This window comes from Rattus rattus, chromosome 1 (assembly GCF_011064425.1).
Source record: "Rattus rattus isolate New Zealand chromosome 1, Rrattus_CSIRO_v1, whole genome shotgun sequence".
NCBI lineage: Eukaryota > Metazoa > Chordata > Mammalia > Rodentia > Muridae > Rattus > Rattus rattus.
This window is the reverse complement of record NC_046154.1, coordinates 52,831,461-52,852,656: the sequence shown is the minus strand read 5'-3', so window position 1 is coordinate 52,852,656 and position 21,196 is coordinate 52,831,461. Positions and strand designations below refer to the sequence as shown.

General features: G+C 41.4%; 1 protein-coding gene across 1 annotated transcript in view; it reads left to right on the top strand.

Moving 5' to 3' along the window:
- Nucleotides 1–7,541: 7,541 nt before the first annotated feature.
- The window catches only part of Lepr (leptin receptor), a 100,460-nt gene continuing 86,805 nt past the window's right edge, over nucleotides 7,542–21,196 (top strand). Inside the window, exon 1 of the mRNA XM_032901686.1 lies at nucleotides 7,542–7,628. The gene's annotated coding sequence lies outside the window, so the exon portion shown is untranslated. The remainder of the gene's footprint in view (nucleotides 7,629–21,196) is intronic.

Sequence of the window (21,196 nt, the reverse complement as noted above, 5' to 3'; positions counted from 1 at the left end):
ACTGGCAGAGGTTTGTGTGTGTGTGTGTGTGTGTGTGTGTGTGTGTGTGTGTGTGTGTATTCCAGTGGCTCTTTGGCCAGCCAGTCTAGTTTAAACAGCAAGTTGTAGGTTAGTGGGAAACCCTGTCTCAAAAAAATAAGGGGAAGAACAATAAAGTAAGACACCCAGCATCCACCTCAAGCCTCTACATACACAGGCACCCTCTATTCTGGTGGTTCTCAACCTGTGGGTCTCGGCCCTGCTGGCTGCACATCAGATATCCTGCAGAGCGGATATTTACATCACAATTCCGAACAGTAGCAAAATGACAGTTACAAAGTAGCAGAAATAGTTTTATGGTTGGGGGAGTCACCACAACGTGAGGAACTGTATTAAAGAATTGCAACATTAGGAAGGTTGGGAACACCGATCACACAAACAAATGAAAATAAAAAAAGAGTCATTGATATGCATACATAAACTGTGCTCTGTGTAATTCCCATTCCGCCCTCCATTGCCAGAGCCCATCAGTACGTTATAGTACAGGGCTCCCTAAATCGCTCCTGTGTCTGACTCCTTTGTACTTGATACTTGCGTTATCCTGTTAGCGTGTGACAGGAATAAAACTCAAGCTTTGCAGGTGATAAGACACAGGAAGTTTATCTTACAGTAATTCTTGGGTGTATGCATCATATTACCACTTATCCACGATGAAAACAAGGTTGAACTCTGAGGAGATGGAGAGTCCTGTTTCTATTGAAACATAAAGAGTGAGATCCCGGCTGAGTCTTTCCCAGGGAAGCATGTAGAACATCAGTACGGTTCAGAGTTGGCTGCCATTTTGATTTTATAATTGGCCATGCTGAGACGTGCTCATCACAAAAAGATGTAGTGCAAGAGGGTAGGAGTCTGTACGGCCATTTCAGAAGTTGGAAATTCTGTCTTAATCCCAACCCAAAATTCACTGAATAATCTTCTATAAAACTCAAGCCAGCAACTCAAACAGCAGTTTTTAAATCAGACATTCTGACACAGATACACTAATTCGCTGCTTACATGCTGAAGAAAATGAGGGCAGAAAAATACTAAAAGTCTTTGTCTTTCATAATTAACCTTTCAGTTCCTGTAAGAGCAGAAAACTTCATATGTACAGTAAAACACTGCAATCTGTAAAATACAGTAACATATGGTCTCATAGCTGAGTGGTGTTCGCTGGGGCAGCAGGCCTTGGTGCTGTGCACAGTGCGAAGTCATATCATGTGAACAGAGCCAAGGCTGTGGTGAAGTCATACACCATAACCCAGGCTAGTGCTGCCAGGAAAACCTTGCATTTATTTAACATATTATTTATGTTAAATATGTTCATTTAAAACATTTATTTATGCCCCAGGTTGAATTGATTTTTAGTTGTGATGACATTTTTTTTCCATAGTCCCCAAATTCATTTCTTCTACACCAGATGGAATCTCGATCCACAGTGTATGAAGCTGGGCTCTGCTGGGCCCTCTCCATGGTTCCTGCTTTTCACCCTGTCTGGCCCGTTCTCTGCTCCAGGGGCTGACACATCCACTGCCAGTCTTCAGGCCCTAGTACTTTGACCTTTGCTTGGTTCAGGCAGGATGGTGGATAGTCAGCATCTGGTTGGTCCACTCTTCCTATTTCTCTCTCTCTGTTAATCAACTCCAGCTCTCAGTTTGCTCTGGAACACAATTCTCTTCCCTCCTCAGCCTGTGCAGGACTAACAGCTTCCAGCTGTAGCTGGTTTCTAGGGAACTCTCTTTCTCTCCCCATATGTGTGTGTATTTTAGTATCTTCTGTAAGATGTATATTTATAATTTTCCCTTTGTAAGCCGTCTTTTTACTAAAATATTTTGAATCTGACCCTTTGAAGGTATTACTTATTCTTTGTCAGAATATTGATAGACATGATTAGCATATATTCTTGGGATTGATGAATTCCCTCTCTCCTTTTAAGCTAAAACAATGTCTTATGTTGGACTTAAAAAGAGATTTGGGGGCTGGAGAGATGGCTCAGTGGTTAAGAGCACTGACTGCTCTTCTAGAGGTCCTGAGTTCAATTCCCAGCAACCACATGGTGGCTCACAACCATCTGTAATGGGATCCAATGCCTTCTTCGGTATGTCTGAAGAAAGTGACAGTGCACTCATAGAAATAAATAAATCTTTTTTTTTTTTGAAGAAAGAGAGACTTTTGTTTTTGTTTTCTTTTTGGTTTGTGTGTGGTTTGTGTGTGTGTGTGTGTGTGTGTGTGTGTGTGTGTGTGTGTGTGTGAAATGGTGCTGTTGGTAGAGAATGTTATTTTCTCTGAATTCTTATTTGGCAAAGGTAAGAACCAACACATGCAAGGTGGATCTCCACACATTTTTGAAATTTTGCTTTTGAAGTATGGAGCCTGGGAACCATTCATCTAAATGAGAACCAACTTGGGATAAAAAGGGAATTCAGCCACGATTCATTTTTAACCACAAGAATCTTACACAACTGGTGACAGTTGCCAATGATGGTCACTGTGGACACTCAAGTTCCTGGGGTCCCACTGTTTGTATAACTTATTGTCCACTTTTGGTAAAGGGAAAATAGGATCAGGAGAGTGAAAAAATTCAAGTGGTTCTTTTCTGTTTCCATTGCCACAGGAGATGTTAGGCCATGTGGTGGTTGTGCCTTGAAAACAGTATTGTGTTTCATTGGAAACTTGATGGGGTGGGGGGGAGTCAGGAGGGCACTGGGGAGTTTTAACAAGAAGTTCATAGATGGCTCAGTGACTATGGATGTTTGGTGACAGTGGTTAGAAATTCTACGTTCATGGGTTTGTAGGGGATAGACACGGTTGATGGGGCAGGGAAGTGAGTAAAAAGAAAGGAATTTCAGGATCATATATCAGAAATGTCTATGTCTTCACCATAACCAAGCCTTTGATTATAAACAATTACTGAAGTTCACTTATAAATGAACCCATCACTAAGCAATACACACACACACTGGACATTTGTATTTACTGGTGTTTCAAACTAAATGTGTTATATAATGTCAGGTACATCTAATTTATGATTGAAACAAGAATTTTGAAGTAACCAATGACTGGGTGATGTACAAGAACCGAAGGTATGTATTTACATCAGTCTTCTTGAATTTAAATCATTTCAAGTTGAGAATGTAATGTCCCATTTATTGTATTAAATCACGCTTAACTTTTTTTCTGCAAAGTTATTAACATTTAATTGCCTCTTGTTTTGAAACAATTCTGTGTGTTTTTATTCTTATTACCTTTCTTTTCTGTGATACAAAAATACAAGGCAATCTTTTAAAATTCATTTTTCTTCATGCATATCTGAAATGTTACTTTAAAAGCTTCATCAGTGGCTGGAGAGAAGACTCTGTGGTTCAGAGCACTTGCTGCTCCCGAGTTCAGTGGCCAGCAGCACCCGCAAACATGTACTCACACAGACCCCTAGTACGTACAGTCATGTCTCTGTAACTCCAGTTCCACAGAACGTGACACCCTCTTTGGGCCCCTGAGGGTCCTGCATGCATGTGATATGCTTAGACCATGCAGACAAAACACTTGTACACATAAGAAAGTTAAATTATAAATCTTAACTATAGAGAATTTTGTCCTATAGTTATAATCCAAATGCCAACTGTTATTTGACATGAGAGAATAAATAAACTCAAGAATTTCCTTCTTTTTAAATTTTTACTATGGAAACCAAATGATAGGAGATTTTCCTCTTTCCTTTCTCCTTTTACTTTTTGTTGGGAAGTAGTTTATGTAAAGCCAGGGAGTTGGCTTCAGTAGATTTTTCTATAATGTGGAGGGAGTTGGTCATAAACCGTGCATATGACACTCATATCAAGAAAGTGAGGAAAGCTTGTCAAGGTGGTTCACACCAGTCATTGTACCCTTTGTTGTGGGGCAGAGGCAAGAAGACCATGGATTCTAGGCATGATGATGATGATGATGATGATGATGATGATGATGAGCCTGAAATTTTTTTAAAAAGCTAAGATAATGGAGGTTCCCAGTGACTTTAGGGCTTCTGGGGACCACTCACATGTCTGATTTTCCTGCTACTTGAGTATCAAAATATCCCTGTTTTAAGGAGATAATACAACCCACTGTCTTTTGGCCTGCCTGTCATGTTGGGTGGGGTTCTACAGGGTGTGAGTAATAGAAATGTAGCTGGGATTATTGTAAGTGGGAAAAAAAATGGAAGCAGAGAGTAAGATAACTCAAGAAGATAACCAAAATAACCATCCACAGAGGGTACAATACCGAGAACAGGACAATATGAAGAAAATATGGCTCTGCTCCTTGGTTCTGTGTGTCATTCCAAGTGCTTGGCTCTGCCTTCTAGAACCCAACCAACCAACCAACCAACCAACCAACTCCTTTGCTTCTTGAGTTATTCCCTGGCATTCTTTTTTATGTATCCTCATAACCCATTGTATTTTTGGTACATTACCAAAAGAGGAGATATCATAGCATGTTGTGTTTTGAGGCTTAAAAAGAAAAAAATCAAACTCTGAAAACTAAGAGGTGCAACATTGATGTTGCACAGATTAAAGGGCCCTGCCCCCTTGGGAGAATTATATCAAGAATGGCATTCAGCAGGCAATTGTGCTCAGTGGTGTTTGAAATCAACCGCGCTCTAGAGGGTCAGGAACAGGCAGTATAAACCAGAACACAGGGTCTCAAGCTCCCAGTAAACTCAGATTGAGTCTGGTGGGAAGAATCAGTAGATGCTTTCAATGAGTTTGGAGAGACTCGGTGCAGCAGAAAGGGCTAGCATCCCTTTTCACTCAACTCAACAAAGCTTAGAAGAAAAAGAATTCCTAAGCAAGAGACAGATATCCCGACTGGCTTGGAAGCCTCAGTATGGGGCCTGTAACCCAGGCTGTGTTGGGCACATGTCTCTGAGCACTTCAGGGAGGCATCAAGCAAACAAGGACAGTCACTAGTTTCAAGTAGCCTTTGGCAGGGATCCATGTAGATCAACACCCAAAACCAGATAGAAGAGGCCGAGGCCAAATTCAACAGATGTCCAGGGATCAGAGACTTTGCTCATACTGACCCCGTCCTCTTTTCCCTCCCATGGTCCCCTGCTTGGAAGTTTGATGTGGAAACAAAACAAACAAAACAAAGCAAAAATTAAGAATAGGGATTCTTTAACAGTATCTATCCGTTGGTAAACAGATATAGTTGAAAAAATGGAGCCACAATATATGACATCTATTTATATGGCTTGAAAGTCTCATCTGTGTCTCACTGCAGGGCGTGCTGCTCACGTGGCTGCCCTTCAGCTGCAGCTCACAGCTACACAGGCAGCTGGCCCTTGTATCAGCCATAGAATGGCTTTAGGACCTCCACATATGCCAAGATCTGTGGATATTCAAGTTTCTTACAGTTTCTCCCATCTACTATACCTCCTGTACATTAGTGAGAATACTTAGTATGATATAAAGAGTTGTGTCATGAAGGGATAATGACAAAGAAATACCAACACATAATCAGTATACACACAATTGAAAAATCCTGTCAATCTGTTGTTGGTTGGACCTGGGGAAGCGTGTAGGCAAACAGCACTCAGCAGCTGACAGGGAAACTCTTCCTGCCTTGGCTGGCACACCTTGGTATCTCATTCCCAGATCCTGTTTGAAAAGCCCCAAAGAACAATCTGGACTGACCTGTCTCCAATCATTTTCCCATGCTCTGTTCCAGCTGGAGTCACAGGCATAGGTTACTTGGGCCACATGCTGTGTGTGGCCTTCCTTTGCAGCCAAGATACTGTACCTGACAGCATGACTAGATTCAAGGGCTTAGAGTCAAGGGGAACACAGGGGGTGCTTTCTTTGAGCAGAGGAGAGAGAAGGGAGCTGGCTGAGAAAGTTCCTCAGAGCTGCACCAAGGGCCAAGGCAAGAGATAACTTATCTCTCACCATCCATTAATTCCAAACCAGGGTTCTGGAAAAATAACCCTTAGGCTCTTCACCATGAATCTGTAACCTCTGTAGTAGGTACCTAGAGGACTTGGATTATCACTCAGTGAATAGGCCTGGTGGGTTTTGCTCTCAAATCCCATTATATTCCTGCAGAGAACAATGCACTTGGTGCTATGTGAAAATTGGTTCGTACTGTGTGTGTGTGTGTGTGTGTGTGTGTGTGTGTGTGTGTGTATGTGTCCAGATAGATCATCAGGAAAATCAGAAGTATTGGCCATTTTGAGTTCCTTAGGGACATAAATTAAAATGCATTTCTGTGAAAACTGTATTTGGCTGCAAATTCTCCTTTCAGCCCAATCATGGACTTATAGCCCCCTTTCAGACAATGCTTCAGGAGTGCATTCCCAATGCTTATTATCATAACTTTATTTCTCATATTTCAGGGGCAAGGAAATAACAAATTTGGCTCACATGTAAAACTTGGTGAATTTATGAAATTTTCTTACACTCTGGTGTCCATTTCTGATAAATTGGCAGAGAGACCGCAAATATAAAGATACAGCATGAAGTACTGAACCGGTTTTAATGAAAAACCCCAGAGGGGGGAAAATCGTGTTCTTGTACTGATATTTAATCATTGCTGATATAACTTGCATCCTTGTTATATAAAATTATAACAATGCTATCTGTGCGTGTGCATGTGGTGAGGGTGGGTGGTGTGTGTATAGTGTATGAGGCCTGTATGTGCATAGAGGTCAGTGGAGGGTTTCTGGTGTCCTTTCTAGCACTCACTGCCATAATCTTCTGAGGGTGGTGTCTCTCCCTCAGCCTGTCCCTCTACTAAGGATGGAACCCAGGGCCTCATGTTAACTAGGCAAGTACTCCACTGTTGAGCAAAACCCCCAACCCCAGGAACCCAGTATTTTTCAGCTGGGCAAGCAGTCAGCAAACTCTAGCAATTCCCCTGCCTCTAGCCCCATTAGTATCAGGGTAACAGAGGTATGTTAGGCTGGTTTTTCACATAGATACTGGGCTCTGAGCTCTGTTTTTCCTGTTTGTGCAGTAAACATTTTTAACCACTGAGCCATCTGTCCAGCCTGTTGCTCCTTAGTTTTTTTTTTTTTTTTAAATCACGGTGTACGAAGGGGCTATGAACTTCCCTGGCAGTCAAGGTAATAGGATTCTTCTGTATCCTTGCCAACAGCATTCCCTAGGGGGAGTAATTTAGATTAAATGCCTTATGGATTGTGGCACTAGGTGAGAAAACAGACTGAAAAGTGACTGGGCTGCGTTAGTCTCTCAGGACCAGATGAATGGTTCTATTTCCCAGGGCTCATTTAATAAGGGGACATACTCCCATATAGCTGTTTTCGAATGACCTCTTGCCTGACTGACTGTGAAATTAGCATACACACTCAGCTGGTGAGCAGGAACTCAGAGGTGCCTCTTGCCTTTTGCCTCTTGCCTCTTGCCTCTTCCTGTTAACTCTTGCTCTTCCCGCTGCGTTAGCAGGGCTGGGATTAAGGTCATATGCCACCACATCCGGCTAGTATTTGTTTCGTAAAAAGATTTATTTTATTTTATTTGTGTGTGCATATTAGTATTTGAATGTGCATGTGGTGCCTAAGGACAGAAGACAGTGTCAAGAGTCCCCGAAGGCTGGAGTTAAAGGCATTCGTGAGTTACCATGTAAGTTCTGGAAATCAAACTCCAGTCCTCTATAAGAACAGCAAATGCTCTTAAGCACTGATTCATCTCTAGCCTCTTGTGTTTGACAGTTTAGGGCTTGACAGGCATTTGTTCTGAATATATTTGTCCCCCCACCATGTTTCTTTTCATGGCATGTATTTATTCAAAGAGCATTTGTAGATCAACAACACTAGTATTATATATAATATGATATATATCACATATAGTGTACAATATATACTATAATATTTAATGATCAGCAGAGGAGCTGGTTAATTCTGAGCCCAGAGGTAGCACTTATTAGAAGAGCCTTTGAATATCATTGATTTAAAGGCAGAATTGCTAGCCTGTGAATTAGCTCAGCTTGCTTTGGTCATAGTATCCTGTTTATCAAATGGTAGACCTCAGATTTGTTTATTCTTCTTAACATTTTATTTTCTTTCATTGATTATTAACTATTCTTGTTTAGTTTGCTTATCCTGCTAAAGTCTTTGGAAAAGTGAGTGTATTTTAGGGACACTATTTGTGTCACTATGGAAAATTGATCATAGGCTTTCATTTTTACATTGTTATCTGCTTTGAACTTTCCCCCTTCTAAACGTATTTCTGGTACAGAGAGTGGGGCTAGCTACTACTTATTTAAATAAACGGGTCTGCCAATTATCAGCTAATGGCTTGTCATCTGACCCCAACTTAAAACATCATTGTGCCAAACTTTTCTTTGCTACTGTTTACTTGGGCCTCAGAATCCATTATTTAATTAATTAGTTTTCTTATTTATAAGCAAATGCAGCCCAGTAAAATTAAATATACAAAGGTCCAGGACTTTGTTTGAATATTTGTTATTGATTGTATTAGTGAATTTCTTTTAAAAAAAACTTATAACATCTTTTTAGTTTTCAAGTACAGACTCCTTTTATTGTTAGATGTAGGAGTTCATGCACCTATGCCACAAAGTCCAGTCATGTGTGTGCGTGCATGCATGTCTGTGTGTGTGTGTGTGTGTGTGTGTGTGTGTGTGTGTGTTTGTGTGTTTGTACATACATAACAAGGCGTTCCTTCCTGGAATGTGGTCACAGTCCAATTCACCAGCCATAGGGCTGGGTCCTGGATGAATCTGTGATGCCTGTAAGTCACCAGTGTGGTTCAGTGTGGTGGTTACATGCCTGTTAGTTTTTACATGGTGGCAATGGGAGAGTAAAAGCTGATGAGGAAAGAGGTGATCTTGGAGAGAGAGAGTCAGTCATGGAAGTCACGGGCAGGCATCCAAGAAGAGCAGCATCAGGCTTACCAACGTAGTCATCAGGCAATGTTTATGTTCTGAACCTAACAACCAAAATACTTGGATAAAATATTTTACCCACTTCGTGTGACGGTAAGCTCACTCGTGATTGATTGTGCCCAGTGGGGTTTGCCTCTGTGTAAATGGGCAGTCTATTGATTTTTTTTCAAAAGAGAAAATGGGTGAACACATTAATTTATTTTTTACACTACATTTCCTTTTAGGGATTTTTTTTCCCCTCTTCCCTCCAAAAATATGGAGTGAGTCAGGGTGTTAATTTGTTTTGCTCTGGTAAATTCTATCTCATTTTAGAGATGGTTTTCAGTGTGGTGACAGTTCTTAACATGTTGGTTGTGATTTCTTTTAACCATTTACTCCTTAATAATCCTTTACCATGGCTGAGATAAGTAACCAAGCACAGTGTCATCAGGATTGAGACTCAAAGATGTCCAGTTAATTAGAATATACACGCTCTGTGGAGCTACCGAAGTGGACACTCCATGCTATGTCATGGTGCAGAAATGTGTCTAGGTGGGATATCTAGGTGGGATACACTTTGGCAATAGTGATGGCTTGCAGTGTGCTGCAATGCTTGGGAATCAAACAGAAATGGAGAATTTGAGGTTTGAACTTTTTCCTGAAGCATTCGTTTTCTATAATGCACAGGTTTTCGCTTTCTTTCTTTCTTTCTCTTCCTTCCTTCCTTCTCTCTCTCTCTCCCCCCCCCTCTCTCTTTCTTTCAGCAAGTATATAAAGTCACAGATTTCCTCATGGCACTTGCATACACATGTGTCCTTATGCTTTGTTTCCCATCACCCCCTCCACCAAAGCTTAGCATTTCTAGGTTAATGTTGCCTACCTCATATGCCCATGAAATCTTTTAATGGGTAATCGTGGCATTTCTGAATAAAGTGACTTCAACATATGATCCACAGGGCCACCACTTGTCAGAAAAGTGCCACTGGTCCTGAAAGCCCATGTCTATAGGGAGGAGTCTATTACAGATTTCACGCATGGCAATTTCTGTACCGACTCCTGTAATGGAGCAGGAGCTCTGTTCTGAGTTCTCTTGTGGCTGGGTTAATTCAGGTAACTCCTTGCGGAGCCCAGTTTCAATGGTTTTCCTAGGAGAACACTGGTCAAATTAACCTTGAGAGGCCTTTGCTTGTAATGGATCTACCCAATCCAAAATCCCTCTGCTCACTTCTGTTCTTTCACCTTTACTGTTTTGCTTTCAGACCAACTGTACAGTTGGGAATTTTATAAATGCTTGTGTCCACCTTCCCCAAGTTCAAAGAGAGTGATATAATACATCATGTCCTCAATAAACATTCATTAAGGAAGTAAGCAGATAAGTGAATACACATTTTGAGCTGAGAGCAACAAATGTCTATGTACTTTGAGATTAGATTCTGATTCTCTAAGGACAGGTTTTTTTAAAATTAATTAATTTATTTATTCAGTAACTTACTACATCAAATGTCATTGAGTTCCAGGATGGAAAACGAAGATGTTATTAGTCAACTAGATGCAGGAATGCCTTCTTTCCCTTTGGGAAAAGTAAGGCTGAGGATGCAAATCAGGGGATTCAGAGCTCAGGACTTCCCTAATTGGGATCTTTCCTGGTTCTCTTTCCCACTTCGCACTTTCCTTGAGATTATTACTGCAGTATTTCCCACATCTGCTGCTGTAGAGGCCAGAGAGAACAGAATCAGCCCCCAAAGCTTTGCCCAAGCCCCGGCCTCGGCCACGCGCGCAGCGTCCCCGCCGCGCAGTCACCTGAGTGGCCAGTGCCCCGCAGCGTCGCGCCCGCGCACGGGTGGCGGGCACCTTCCGAGCCAGCGGCACAGAGCCCAGGCATCCCTGCCTTACGCCACTCCAGGACACAGGTGGGACCCTCTTCCAGTCCTCAACCCTTGGCGCGGGGCCACCCAAGGCTGTGCAGGACGCAGGACATTCGGGGACCGGGCGGCAGACTGGGGCGGTACCTGCAGAGGGCCACGCAACTTCTCCAGGCCTCCAGCTACTTTGGAAACTGCCTGGGGCTGCGCCATCAACCCCTTAAGTCCCGGAGGCGGAAAGAGGGTGGGTTGGCTTGAAAGACACAAGGGAAAAATGTGTTGTAGGGCGGGTTAAGTTTCCCACCCTCTTTCCCCTTCCGAGCAAATTAAAAACAAAACAAATAGAAAAGCCAGCCTTCCAGCCAACCAAAGCCCCGAGGCGAGCCCCAGTCGGATCACTCCTTTAAAAGGATTTGCAGTGGTGAGGAAAAAACCAGACCCGACCGAGGAATCGTTCCGCAAATCCAGGTATGTTGACGCCATCTAAGACACTGGGTATCTGGGTGCGACGCTACTTGTGGACTCCTGCCTGTAGAGGAGTTCTTCGGAGGGACTGAAGGGTCTATGAGTATCCAGACAGTGACGCAAGCGCAGCGACAGCGCTGCGGACCCGGAGCCATAGCACCTGAGTTCTGCTGTAGTTTCAAATTTATCTTCAGGGGTGTGTGCTTAGCCTAACCTCCATGGGTTTCTTCGTCTATCACATTTAGAGGGTTGGATTCATTTAATTTCTGAGGGCCTTTTAATAATACCTCAGGTGTACCCCATATTAAAAATGTAGACTTCTGTAATTGCCAATCTTGCTAATTTCATGAAACTAAAAGACTCCATTGGTCTTGGGGTTGGGGTTCTTATGTGCCTTAACAGTCTGTTTTCAGGATTTTCCAGGCAATAGTGGTAGAGAAATCTTTGTATTTGTAAAGAACTTGGAAATATATAGTTTATATCAGAATAGATCACCCGGCTCTCAAAGAATCAGGTTACCTTTAAACCAGTGTCTGCAACACTGAAACACTGAGAAGAAATAGGAAGAAAGAAAGAAGTACCTAAATTACATAAATAACTTGTGGCTTTAACATAGTACTTTTTTTGTATTGTATACTTGGAAGAAAAAAAATGTAGAAAGCCAAAAATTGTAGGTTTCTCATCAATTACTGTGTGGCACTTGTGGCTTTTTAGCATAAAGTTGTGCGCAGAATGTTTAAAAAGTGGTTTTCCAGACCACTTCAGCGTTTCTCTGAAATGAATCTCAATAACAGAGATGACAACTTCAGCGATACGTTTTATAATCTTGGAATGAATCCCAGAAAATAGCAGAGGTTAACTAAACAGATCAACCAGAAATTAGGAATACACACACACACACACACACACACACACACACACACACACACACACACACCCCTTTCTATAACGTGGCAGTGTACTTTTTGCTTCATTTTTGAGAAAACAGAACACCTTGACTCGTATACGTGGGCACAAAATGAGACAGTAGCTTTTTTCCCCACATACAAATATTTTACCGTTAATATTTTTTAAATTACTTGGGATTTAGACACTGCCAGTTAGGCTAGGTGTAGAGAGAGGCATTTCTAGCTACTTCTGTTGGCTGTGGTCTAAAATGAAATAATATCTTACCACCCACAAATGCTTTGTGTGCAATCTGAGAGAGCAATATGAGTTTGAAATACTACTTTATGAACAGATTTTAACTTATTTTCAGTACTTGTTCTGTCTTTTGGCTGGAAATTGTCTTTCTCACAGTACCTCGTGAAGCAGAGGGTCATCTCCTTTGAAATTCGAGCAGAGTGAAGTGGATTCCTTGCTGATTAGACTGGGAGTCTTAGAGCCCAGATACCCTGCTGGTGCTTGCTTGAAAAACAATGGGAACACTGCAGGCATCTGATGCTTAGATCCAGGCCAGCTCATTCACAGCTCAGGGAGCTGTGGAGGTTGGCAGGGACCCTTTCCTCTTTTGCAATGTGGGGCTTTATTCTCCCATGAATTTATCGAGGAAACAACAGTCATTGCTTCACACTTAGATCACTAATATTGGACCAAATGGTTTGTGTTTGTGAAGTGGGAGGTCTTGGAAATAAGACCTAAACATATCCAGAAGAAAAAAAAAAGCCAAAATAAATGATTTTTTTTGGCAGACACTGTATTGCATTTTTTTTTTTTATCCTTAGAGGCAAACACTCATACTAAAATATGTCCCGTGGAGTCAAAAATGAAGAAAAGGCTTATTTATGCTCAGTTCAAATTCTTAAGATTTTGTGATTTACAAATTCCAATTTTAATTAAATTAGAAAAGTGCAAATGTTCACCTACTGGCCAGACTTTGTACATACATGCTTTTGGGGTTTCTATTTAAATTTGATCTTTTATAGTTTAGAATATTCCTTCTGAAGCACACACATCCACCCATACCCACTACCCCCAAACAAACAGTATCAGCTCAGGCTGACCTCAGATTCACTTTGTTGTTGAGGATGACCTTGGATTTCTCAGGCTCTGCTGCCTGGGTGCTGGGATTACAGGTCTGGTCCACCTGGTGTATGGGGTGCTGGGAATCGAACCCAGGGCTTCCTAGACAAGCACTCTAAGGAGTGAATGACACCTGCAGCTCTTTTAAGTGATTTTGCAGAAGCAATAGTGATACTATCTGTTGTCTTTTCACACTCCTGATCTTAGTCTTTAGCATTTTTAACATTTGGACCCTGACAAATATAGCGTGTAGTGTATCATTGCAATGGGCAATTGTAAGACAAATGCTTTTCTACTCATTGTTTAAGAAAGACAACCTGAGGATACTCAGACTTGTTCTTCCTTACCACAAGCCTTGTTTTGCCTATTTTAAAAGAAACAATTACATGAATGTTGAATGTATCTTTTTGTAGATTATTTAAGGTTATATATTGTGTCTGTGATATTGTTATTTTCTTCTCTTCCATTCAAATCAAAATATTATTAATGAGCTGGTTATATTCTCTGTTTTTACTTTTTTTTCTCCTTAAACTCATTCCTATCCAACATTAGTTTTGAATACTCTGACCAGGTTCTTCAAGGTCTAGGGAGCTATCAGGTCTGTGATGACATCAGCTTTGCCATTTGGTCTTAGTGTTCATTCCATTTCACCTACTAGCAGCCTTGTCCCAGCTGTCCCATCTTTTACCTGACACCCAGGACAGCATGCTATGCTTCCCAGGTTTCTTTTTCCCAGGCTCTGCCCTTTTCCACTCTGGTGGTCCCCTCTTCAGAGTCTTTGCTCTGTTCTCCCTCTACTCTTGAAAATTCCTTGTTACCCGCTGTGTACTGAGGACTTAGGCCATGACAGTTCATGTCTTGGCTTCCTGTTCTGAGCCTCAGACCTCTTTTCCCAGCTTCCTGCTTAGTATTTTCTCTTGTCCATCTAGTAGGCATTCTATAACTATACATCCTACTTCAATGTATTCTAAATAGAATCTTCACGATAAACTGTCTCTCTCATCTTCATCTTTGAAATTAGTTAGGCCCTTAAAGCGGGGAGTCATTGTTGATCCTTTATATTCTACCATAGCTCATATGTATCTACATATATGTGAAGGTAAATCTTTACATTTTTAAAATAAATCCAGACCACAATCTCTTCTATAACTTCAATGGCCATTACAGTCTACCCTTACTTTTGTATTATTCCAAGGATCTATTTATTTATTTATTTATTTTTTTATTTCGTCTCATATTTCTTTTTTTTTTTTTATTATTATTAACTTGAGTATTTCTTATATACATTTCGAGTGTTATTCCCTTTCCCGGTTTCCGGGCAAACATCCCCCTCCCCCCTCCCCTTCCTTATGGGTGTTCCCCTCCCAACCCTCCCCCCATTGCTGCCCTCTCCCCAACAGTCTAGTTCACTAGGGGTTCAGTCTTAGCAGGACCCAGGGCTTCCCCTTCCACTGGTGCTCTTACTAGGATATTCATTGCAACCTACGAGGTCAGAGTCCAGGGTCAGTCCATGTATAGTCTTTGGGTAGTGGCTTAGTCCCTGGAAGCTCTGGTTGGTTGGCATTGCTGTACATATGGGGTCTCGAGCTCCTTCAAGCTCTTCCAGTTCTTTCTCTGATTCCTTCAACAGGGGTCCTGTTCTCAGTTCAGTGGTTTCCTGCTGGCATACGCCTCTGTATTTGCTGTACAAGGATCTATTTATTAATTTGTTCGTGTCCTTTTTTTTCTCTTTAATCTATTCTTTAACAAGTTTTCCTTTTAAAATATATGTGAGGGGGCAGGAGAGATGGCTCAGCAGTTGAGAATACTTGCTGGTACTTCAGCGGAGTGTGATTCCGTTCCCAGGACCCATATTGGGCAGCTCACAATCACCTAACTCTTAATTCTAGGGGCCTCTAATACCCTCTTTTGGTTTCTATGGTTGTGCACACACATGTGCACAAACATATACACTTATGAAGAAATAATAAAAAAATTAAAAAAATAAAATTTATGTGTTAATGGGTAGGGTAATTTGTGTGTGTGTAGGTGTACCATGTGTATCTCTGGTGCCCATGGAGGTCTGAAGAGAGTGTCGGAGTCACTGCAACTACAGTTGTGAGCTGTCATGTGGGTGCTGGGAAATCAAATCAAACATGAGTTCTGTGGGAGAGCTAACCATTGAACCATCTCTACAGTCCCTAAACTTAAAAATCCTAGTAAAACACACATCAGATCACGACCCTTTTCTGCTCCGAATACTCTGATGGCTTTCCCGTTCTTACTTTGTCAAAGCCCACATCTTTGTCATAATTATGAGCCCCTATGTGCTCTCATCCTTCCTCTTCCTATCTCTTCCTCCCCTGTGCTTTCCCTGAGTGTATCAGCAACCATCTTTGTACTTTAGTTTCTTCTGCTTGGAGCGCTCGTCTCTGGAATGTCTGCGTGGTTTGCTCTGTTACACACATATCCCTTAAGTCTTTGTTCAAATGTCTCCAGGCAATAGTTGAACTTGCCTGGCTTCTTACTTTGCAATGTATATATTTCCTGTTTCTTTCCTTTGCTTTTCCCCTCCATAGCGTTTATTCATGCTCTAACATGCTGTGTGTATGCTTCTCAGTTTCATTACCACTAGAATGAGAACTTCACAAGGGCCCACATTTTAATTTTGTGTGTGTGTTTCATTCAGTGTTAACTCTAGGACTTAGGAGTAGCATGTCAGAATTGTTCAGGATTATTGTTTGTTTGTTTTTGTTTTTTTCCTATTGACTGACTGGCTATTTTCATTGACAGAAATCCAGTGGTTCTCAACCTTCCTAACCCTGCACCTTTTTAATACAGTTCCTTCTGTTGTGGTGACGCCCCTCCCCCACCATAAAGTTATTTTGTTGCTACTTTAAAAATGTAATTTTGCTACTGTTATGAATCATAAGCTAAATATCTGATGTACAGGATATGTGGTATGTGACACTCCCCCAGGGATCATGACCCACATGTGGAAAATGACTGCAATAGATGAAGGTGTTCGTTACTTTTGAGATTATATGATCAAATATATGACAGATATAACTAAAGGTAGGGAAATTCTAATTTAGATCAAGTTTTGAGAGGATTTGGGTCTAAGTCTCTTGTTTCCTGTCAGTGGAACAGACCAGCATGGAGGCTAGAGGGTGTGGAGAAAGACAACTGTTCTTATCACAGTAGTCTGGAAGCATAGTATCTGTAAGATAGTACACCCTGTAGGGCCCAATCCCAGTGACCCACTTCCCTGAGTGCGATGACTCCTCTCCTGAAACCTTCAGAACGTCCTGTCCTATGGAAGTGTAGAACGAGGGTTCAAATCAATCTCTTGAGATTCACACTGTAAGAAGGAATAGAATAAGTTTACAAAGTAGAATCTCAATATGGATACTTAGTTTCTTTACCTTTACGGATTCCCCCCATCCCCCATTATTCCCTTTCATACTGTTGCTGTAACAGAATGCCACAGTTGAAGAATTTATAAAGAAGAGAACATAAAGAATATTCAGCTCCAGGATTCTGGAGGTAGAAAATCCAACAGCAAAAGGCCACACCTACGGGACATTTCTTGATACATTATAATCTGATAGCATTGCAAACAAGCATGGGACAGAGGCCAAGAAGGCCAAACACAACCCAAATCAAACCACTCCAGCAACAGTCTTAACTTGCATGTGGCCTTATCAGTTCTTGTTAAGCCTTAACCTTCTAATAATGCTATACCGTAGGCTGAGCTTCCAACGTGTGTGCTTTGAGGAACGTATTTGAACAATGGAAGTTGACAATACGGAAGACTACAAGAATTTCGGTACATGGTGCAAAATAATTTTTTATTTTCTGGAGCTGAGGACCAAACCCAGGGCCTTGCGCTTGCTAGGCAAGTGCTCTACCACTGAGCTAAATCCCCAACCCTGCAAAATATGCCCGCTAACATATGCCTGTACTAATCTCAGCACTTGTAGGAGGATCTCTGAGTTTGAGGCCAGTCTGGACTACACAGGGAGTTCCAGGCCAGCCAGAGCTGCATACTGAGACCCTAAGTTTCACCATGTGTAGTAATAAGTGTGGTAATTATTCATACTAAATACTAGCCAATACAGAGATTCTCAGGAGCTTCTATAATGACGTTATAATTGGCTTTAAAAAATGTGAAGTCATGTTTAAGAACAGCTGTTACCAAATGTCTGTCTCATGAAGGCTAGGACAACTTAGTTTTTCCCAGAATTATATTTCCTCATTTTGCTTTGACTGACAGCTGTGATTTGAGTGTCTAAACTATGAAAATTAAGAAACTATAAACAGGAGATAATCGAACAATCGTATGCTGTATCCACCAACAGAATTTCCAAGCCAAGCTGGTCAGTGTCTAGGAGATGAATAAGGATAAATCGTGCACATACATAGTTATGGTGTTTGTGTATGCATGTAAGAGGAGGATGGCGAGAAAGAGACAAGAGATAGAACTAGATAGCATGTGACCACTGAGTCATTTGAAATAGAGAGAAAACCCACTGGCACCTACATAAATATTCATTAATTGTAATTGCTATTGTATTTATTAGGTACAGTCTTTAAAACCATACATATTAATTATATTAGACGTATGTGGGAGGAGGATAAGAACTTGGGTTTTAGAACAGTGTCACTGGTCATGGGTGTGACTAAGGGAAAGACTTGCATAGAACTAATAGAAGGTAGAGACTAGTCTTAAAAGTCAGTGCTTGGAGCTCATGGCTTCCTAGTCTTTTGATAACACATTCCTAACTTACAAATCAGTTCTTCCATAGGGTTTCCTATTGTCTCTTACTGCTGCACATGTCTGATCTGTGCCATCTCCCTGTACTGACAGTGGGCTTCGCATCCCTCTGTGTTCTTTAGGGAAAGGGCAAGCAAATAGTCACTTTTGGGCAATTTGCGAATTTTAAGTAAATATAATATGATTCACTCTTTCTAAATAGTTGAGTTCTTTAAATACTATATGCCATAGACTTTTAAGATAATGACCATTTTTATGTGATTAAGATACCTACTACTTAACTATTCTATAATTTTTTTGTTTAAAACTCTAGCTCTATACTTACTGAAGTAATTCAGTTAGAATATTTTATTTTAATTTTTATTACTCACTTATTACTTTATTTATTCATGTATACACATAAATATGAATCTGCCACAGCATGAGTGAGGAGGCCAGAGGGCATCTTGTGGGAGTCAGTTCTCTCCTTCTACCTGGGGGTCCTGGGGATTGAACTCATGCTGTCAGGCTTGGCAGAGGGTGATTTCGCCAACAGAGCCACTGTGCTAAACCCCGGTTTAAAAATTCAAACTTTATTCTTATCAGAAAAGTACAAAAAGTAAACATTTTAGTTAAGGAATTATCTTTTAAGAGAATTTTTGAAGATTTATTTTGTTTTATAGCCGTGTGTAGTTGTGCAGGTTTGTACAGGTGAGTTCAAGTTCCCACTGAGGTCAGAAGAGGGCGTCAGATCCCCTGGAATTGGAGTAAATGGCTGTGTGAACCACCTTATGTAGTTGCTAGGAAACAAGCTTGGGCCCTACTCAGCAGGAGCAGTACCTGTCCTTAACTGCTGAACCATTCCCCAAGCCCTGTGTTTTCTTTTTCCTGCTATCTGTGTCTCATGTGTGATAGGCTTTTTCTTACCCTTGGTGACATAAATATAGGCCAGATTAGATCAGATTAAAAGTTGATAAAGGCAGGTTTACTAGGACGCAGCTCTCCGGTAGGTTCACTGATGGCACAGGTGCAGGTCAGTAAAATAACACATCCAGGCTAAAGCAAAGGAGTTTTGTGGATCTTGGGTGTAAGGGGTGATGATGCTAGGAGCTAGGATTGTGTCCATACATGGACAAAAACTGAGCCCCTGGTGGGCGCTCTTGGATGAGTTGCCAGCAACATGGAGACAAGGAGTGAGGACAAGTTAGCCCATAGTTTTCTCAGAGGAGTGACAGAGTTTTCTGTGTGGGAGGGGTTGGAGGAAGGAGGGCAGACCATCCTACCACGATGATGGGACTGTTTTGTTTTGTTTTGTTTTGTTTTGTTTTGTTTTGTTTTGTTTTGTTTTGTTTTGAAACATGATGCAACCCTGGCTGGCCTGAAACTCAGTATACAAGCCAGGCTGGCTGGCTCCGATTTTTATGGCCATCTTCTGTCTCTGCCCTTCTACCATTATAGGAATGTATCACCCTACCTGGGAAGAAGTCTTTTTTACTTTACAAAAAGATTTCAGGGGCTGGAGAGATGGCTCAATGGCTAAGAGCACTGGCTGTTTTTCCAGAGGTCCTGGGTTTGATTCCCAGCACCCAGGTGGTGGCTCACTACTGCCTGGAACCCACTTTTGGCTTCTTCAGGCACCAGGCAGATTGATGGGAATGTGTGGCAAATTCCTATTCTTAGTGAAGAAATAAGAGTAGGCAGAAGTGAAATTATAAGGTTACTAGGAATAGAGGAAGCTGCATATATTTTGTTAAAAATCTTGGCTCTTGAAGGAGTAGTGGTTCATGTATATTCAAATAGAATGCTTAAATGTCTTTTATTTAAGTAGGAAATTGAGGCTTCCTTAGCAGAAAGTGCAGAAACATTAGTAGCAGATGGAGCCACTTGAGATATTTGTGAAAACGAGCAGAGTGCCAGAGTTGGTTTTCTATTTACAAGTGTCTCACAGCCTCAGAGATCGGAGTCGCTGGAGCAAGTTGTAAACGATTTTGATTCAGTTTAATCCCTCATTCAGACACTGACTGAGACTGCTCTGTTTTATATTTGTGGATTTGGTAGATCAAAATGACAACGTAATCATTAGTCATAAAAATGAACCATCTGCTCTTCCTCTGGAAACCCATAATCTGATCACTCAGTAGAACATAGGGTCTGATTTTCGTTTGTTTAGAGTTTATAGTAACAACAGACGAGCAATCGATGTATTTACTAGGCCCTCAGTGTCGGGTGCATTCTGCAGGGCGGATGGCCGACTGGCCCTCCAAAAGTCATTTGCATTCCTTTCAGATCAGACTGTGGATGAGCTTCTGGATTCTCCATAAAGATTTCTTCAAATTTTGTACATTCAACCAGCCATTTTCCTCTGCTTAAATTCCTAAATAGCTTTAAAGAGTATTGTTTTTAAGCTATGGGGCTGTATATCATCTGTTAATGTATTCAACAAATATTTACAAGCACCTACTATGTTTCTTAGAAGATATAAACACATTTTATTCTTAAAACTCAAGTATGGGGGTTGGGGATTTAGCTCAGAGGTAGAGCGCTTGCCTAGCAAGCGCAAGGCTCTGGGTTCGGTCCTCAGCTCCGAAAGAAAAAAAAGAAAAAACTCAAGTATGAGTTTGGGGGAGATGGATAAGCTGGCAAAATGACTGCCACACGAGCAGAAGGACCCGAGTGTTTCTTCCTAGAACCAGTGAAAAGCTGGAGACAGTGACATTCTCTCGTAGGTCAGGTGCTGGAGGGCTAGACACAGGATCCTTAACTCCCATTGGCCAACCAGCTTAGCTGAACTCATGAGCTTCAGGCTTAGTGAGAGACCTGTATGAACAAAGATACAAGTGGAGAGCAGTTGAGGAAAGACACCAGGTCACGCTCATGCTACCACATTTGTGCACACTCAAGTGGATGCCTCTTATACGCACATGCGCACACATCTGCATTAGCAAGGGCACACACCACACCCTCCTAATACATGTACGCACATACTACACACACTATACACATGCATATAGCATAATGCACATATATAAACATGGGTGCACATATATAGATAGTACATTACATATATATATGACACATCCATTGTGTTGGCTAGCTTTATGCCAACTTGACATAAGCTGGAGTCATTTTTGAAGAGGAACTCTCAATGGAGAAAATGCCCTCACCCGACTGGCCTGTGGGAAAGCCTGTTGTGCTGGTTTTTTTGTTTTGTTTTTTCTTGACG